Here is a 6296-nt window from a genome sequence, read left to right as displayed (position 1 = left end):
AGTGGTTGGAGCGAGAAAAACCCAATCAGTTGAATGGATCCACCGAGGTAGTTCGATACTGTGACGGAAGCACCAGGGGCGAGCACTCAACCGACTGAGCTAAATCCCACCCCAGGGTTATAAAACTAAATTTGTTTAAGATTCCATCACACGTTCTTAATCACGGCTCGATGCGCGGTCGGTCTGGGATCCACCCCTGTCGGTGAGCCCATTGGACTATTTCCCGTTCCAGCCAGTGCACCACGACTGGTATATTAAAGGCCGTGGTAAGTACTGCCCTGTCTGTGGGATGGTGCATATAAAAGATCCCTTGCTGTTAATCGAAAAGAGTAGCCCATGAAGTGGCGACAGCGGGTTTCCTCCGTCAGTGGTCCTTAACCATATGTCTGACGCCATATAACCGTATATAAAATGTGCTGAGTGCGTCATTAAATAAAACATGTCTTTTTTTTCTATACTGGCGACTGAAAGAAGAAACCCACTTCTGCACCGTAAGCTACTCTTATCGATTAACAGCAAGGGGTCTTTTATATACATTTTACCATAGACAAGGTTACAAGTACCACAACTTGTCGAATGTAGATGATCTTGGAACACTGGCGTAGACGGGATAAAAGTAATGACTGATTGCGTGGGTATCAGGGGTCCATCCTACAACCCGTCGCACCTCGTACGAGCATTCTACCAGGAATGCAACCCGCTTTCTTGCAAACGCATGTCTTATAACCTATTGATTGAACAATCGTCAGCTGATGTCAAATAATTGGCAGCTCTTGACATGTAGACCTAAGAAAACCTCATCCGCCATATCCTTTTCATTAGCAGCAAGAAATCAATCATATATGCACATTACGACAAACAGGACAACACATACCACGGCTGTTGATATACCAATCGTGCATCACTGGCTTAAACATCAGAAAAACTTAATGAGGGCGCCGATGTAGTTCGATCCTATGTCCCAAGGATTTTAAGCGAGCGCTCTACCGACTGGGTTAATTCCCGCTCCTTCACCCATTTTACATTCACCCGATCGGTACAGTGCGTGTACAGTTGGTCGCTATTCGCAGTACAATAGCAGCAGGAAAACAGAACTTCTTTACTTCTGTATTTCTGTGTGTGCGACTTGCGTGTGTGTCTCTTCACGCATATGTATGCAATCTGATGTTTGTAGACTACGCATTATGAATTATGTATAGGCCTATATATAGACATTTGAATTACAGGTAATTGTTTGTTTTTGGAAATGTTTTATTTAACGACGCACTCAACACATTTTACTTACGGTTATATGGCGTCAGACATATGATTAAGAACCACACAGATATTGAGAGAGGAAACCCGCTGTCGCAAACTTCATGGGCTACTCTTTTCGATTAACAGCAAGGGATCTTTTATATGCACCATCCCACAGACTGGACAGTACATACCACGGCCTTTGTTACACCAATTGTGGAACACTGGGTGGAACTAGAAATAGCCCAATGGGCCCACCGACGGGAATCGATCCTAGATCAATCACGCACGTGTGGCCCCAGTAGCAGCAGGGAAACAGAACTTCTTTACTTCTGTATTTCTGTGTGTGCGACTTGCGTGTGTGTCTCTTCACGCATATGTATGCAATCTGATGTTTGTAGACTGCGCATTATGAGTTACGTATAGGCCTACACATAGACACTGAATTACAGGTAAGTGTTTGTTTTATTTAACAAAACCACTAGAGCACATTGGCTATTGGATGTGAAACATTTGGTAATTTAGAAAGGAAACCAGCTATATTATTCGAGTAGTATCAAGGGACCGTTTATGTGCATCATGTCATAGACAGGACAGCACATAAAACGGCGATTGATGTACTAGTGGTGGTGCACTGGCTGGAGCGAGAAATAGAACAATAGGCCCACCAACAGAGAAACAAGTTTACAAGTAAATGCAATCTCAATTTGACAGCAAGATAAGAGTTCCATAAATGTTAAACGAACCCCTCTACAACAATCGATGCTGACTCAGGCTTACGCGTATATTTCATTAATAAAACAAAGCTTCATCTATTAGGCGCGCACACACAAACACAATCATTTAGGACACTCTCCCCGCCATGGAATCGTGGGCTGGCGAAGTCAGAACCCGAGTCCATGGTGGGCGTACCTGAACCGCAAGGATGTGGGCACGTTAATACAGTTCCCTTCCTTCCTTCATTTAGGACACAAATAAAGAAAACAAAACTTCATCTATTATGTTGTGCCCATTTGAAAAAACCCCAACCGCAACCCAACAACCTCAGAACCAAAACAAACACACACACACACACACACACACACACACACACACACACGCACGCACGCACGCACGCACGCACGCAGCGCGCGCGCACACAAACACAATCATTTAGGACACAAATTCAAGTTAACTGCATATAAAATGATATTTGTAGTCGGTGACAAATGTGGCTGTTATAGGTAAAACTTTGGGGATTTTCTCAGCAGCTGTGACGGTACATGCTCTTAAATTTGTTTCGCCTGTGGCGATTTTACTTGTGTTAGAGGGCCGTGTGCAGTTAATTGCACTTAAGCCCAGATGGGCAACTTGTTACGTAATACCTCTGCGCGACAGTCTTCGATCGGTACGCCTAATACACACCCAGCCACGTGCGGAGGCCATGTGGCTAGTAGTTACGTAATATCTCCGGTAGTGCTGTTTATGGCCAGGAGATTGCTCGCGGTTGGCGACAGCCAGACTGACGATCAGAGAGAAATATACCGACTCTAGTAGATGTAGAATATGAGATGATACGTGAGGTACCGCCTTGTACCCCCAGGCAAAATCCTGATTTATAATAAATAGCTAGTGTTTTAGAGATATGGAAAAGAACGAATAGGAAGGCTCCGAGGGAACGTTAGTCCGTTTGGACTTTGGTAATTATATATTTTCTGCTCTGTGTATAACCTTGATGTGATTGATATGACTTTAAATATTTTAATACTGTATTATACCAATATTCTTTAGACAGTGTCTTCGGTCATCTGACGAAGTAAATCATAGACTTTTAGTTCTAACATTATATGAGTATTTGGTAATATAAAGCTTAGCCAGTCATCCTAGACGAACTAGGTACACTGTAGGTTATTGTCTTTATTGTGATCGGTACCAGTATTAATTCTGTGTCACAAGGTTACTGAATGAGTAGTTAGGGTTAATTAAAAATTAACCCGTTAGGAATAGAGCTGTAATTCCTTTATTAATTAAGTTCCCCTGGAAGCGTTTCTAAATTATCACACGTTACTGAACGAGTAGTAAGGGTTAATTAAGAATTAACCAGTTAGGAATGGTGTTGTAATTCCTTTATTAATTAACTTCTCCTGAAATAGCTAGGGTTTAGAGATATCGACAGAACCATAGGAAGGTATCCCGGGGGAACGTTGTCCGTCCGGACTTTGGTAAATATATTATTTCCGTTTCTCAATTATCACACGTGTGGGTGTTGTGTCACGGTGAAGTGATTCGCATATTGTGTAACTAGACACCTAGAGATTAACTAATTAAGTGATCAGTTCTGGGTTGTTATTATTGTTGTTATTAATTAACTACTACGGCTGTACATTTGTCAGCGTAGATTAATACAGATTCCAAAGTGTATTGTGTTTTTGTTGTGTTTTCTAGAGAACTAACGGGCTATAATAATATATACTTTATATAAGATCGTATCTCTGATCATACCTAGACGAGCCATACTAGGGTTTAACAGCCTGTTACAGAGAGATCTAATAGATATACAGTTAGGAGAGATATTTTGATAATCGTGTTTTATTCAGTTATGGGAATTATAGAATCCCCGTGACAGCAGCCAACTTATTAGACCGAGAACTCTTGAGTGCTGGACGGACATTCGGACAGTTATAATCGCTGTCTATACAGTCCGAAAATGTCCGTCTAGATCTGTAATTGCATACTCTGGCTATAAAGGTATTAACTTAGCTCGATAACTCTGACGTTTGAGAGAGTATTAGGCAATAAAGTTATTAACTGACTACATTGGCCTATGCATTTGGGATGGTGCATATAACGGAATATGACTGTGTCGAAATGATCATAGCCTATGATTAATAAGTCAACACTGTACAACCTAATGCTATCATCACATATGAATACAATATGGATAGTGGAAACAGGAATCATATGGACAGTATGCGATCTATTTATGTTAAGACTTTTATCATACTACACTCTCAGCTTCAGTGGATAACCATGAAAACAATTTTTAAATCCCCCCAAAATAACCCCAACAACTACGTAGAAACATGATGTAGACATTAATGCATACATATTTAGTATCCAACGTTTAATGGCAATGTCTAAACCTTACGAAATTTTACATATTATATTAATGCAAGAGACAAACACACTTTTAGCTTAAATTCATGCGTCTTATGTTAAATTATAATAGTTAAAAGGAAAGAGTTACTTTATAAAGGGCAATGTAGGCCACTTCAGTCTGAGCGAATATACCGTTATCACAATCAAAATTTGTTTCTTAGAAAAAAGCAGATTAAACGGAATGGCAAGGACATGGCTGTAACTATGAAGCACCATCATATACTTTGACCTTAAAACATTGTCTTAAAATATATATATATATATATATATATATAAATTATTTATTCAGTTAATAATAGCATAACAGAAATCATGTTTTACACCACTAGATAACATAAAATAAAATATGTGTGCCATTTATTGTAGTGTATACATTGGCCATTTTGAATTAAACTTGGTACCTTCCCTTAAATATTAGAATGTTATCGGGATTCGTTTTTTTTTTGTATTTATGTACTTGTGGTTGAGTTAAACAGCATCCTTTTTATGGATGTCTGGATAGCTCAGAACGCATCGTGGTTAATCTACAATTTGCGAACGATTCGGTGCCATAGGTTCGATTCCCAGCAACGGCATTGGACAATGTGTGCGGCCAGAAAGCATTTAATTATCCCCTGCGCCAGTGCTTTATATCTATGCATGTAACAGTCAACCTCGACATACATACAATATATAGATATTCATACATCAATACATACACACACACACACACACACACACACACACACACACACACACACACACACACACACACAATCAGACATACACACATACACACATATGACTAAAATTCAATCAGTTAGTACTTTCAGAAGAAGAAGAAGAAATGCTTTATTTAAAGATGCACTCAACTCATTTTATTACAGTAACACGGCGTCGGACATATGGTTAAGAACCACAAAGATAATGAGAGGAGAAATCTGATGCCGCCACTTTATGGGCTACTCCTACTGAATAAGCAATAAGTGGTCTTTTATATGCACTTACTCGCAGACGGAGCACTACGTACCACGCCCTTTGGTATATACCAGTCATGTTGCACAGGTTGGAACGAAAAATGTCCATTGCATACTAAAAACATCACAGACTATAAGTTGCCGTACTAGACGGATTGGGTTTGGAAATATTTTGAAATTAGACACTGAATTTTGTCCATTTTGAACAGCAGTTTCCTTAACACGATTTATACAAAATCACACATGCTATACATATATCAACTGGCAAGATTTAAGGGTACGTAATGTTACCCTCAGTACCCTGTGTTAAAAACCCTGATATTGTCCCCATCCAACCCCATTTCAAAAGAGGAAAAGGCATTGCAAATATTCCAGACTTTCTGCAAGGTCAGAAGACTTCAGCAGCATCATGGCGTGTAGATATGGCAACACGAGATATATTTCGATTTTTGAAGCTGCCATTTTTGAATTATTTGTTTTACACCTGAGCACATTTTAAATTACAGCTGTTTGGTGTCCAACATATGGTTGTGACACTTGGTCTAGATAGTGAAGGAAGAAATCTGCTCCCTCTACATTAGATATTTCTACCGGAAAACAGCAAATAATCTGTATATGCACAGATATACTATCAACTAACACGGTATTTAATATATAACAAACATGGTTACTGGTTGGGACGAGTAAAACCCAGTGAGTCCACCGAGGCGGCTCGATCACATGACCCAAAATCACCTCGAATGATCGCTCTACGACTAGGCTAGATATAACCCATAAAACAGCTGAGGTTATTAACAAATGGTCCATTCCGCTATTGTGTTCCACAGCTGGTATATCAAACGTTGTGGTACACGCTATTTGTGAGTGCGAGTAACAAACCTATTTGCTGATAGTCGAAAGGAGAAGCCTACGTGGCAGTAATGATTGTCTTAAATACAATAAACTCAACAGCGTCAAATTGAAGAA

Source organism: Gigantopelta aegis, chromosome 9 (genome assembly GCF_016097555.1).
Source record: "Gigantopelta aegis isolate Gae_Host chromosome 9, Gae_host_genome, whole genome shotgun sequence".
Classification (NCBI taxonomy): Eukaryota; Metazoa; Mollusca; class Gastropoda; order Neomphalida; family Peltospiridae; genus Gigantopelta; species Gigantopelta aegis.
This window is presented reverse-complemented; position numbering follows the sequence as displayed.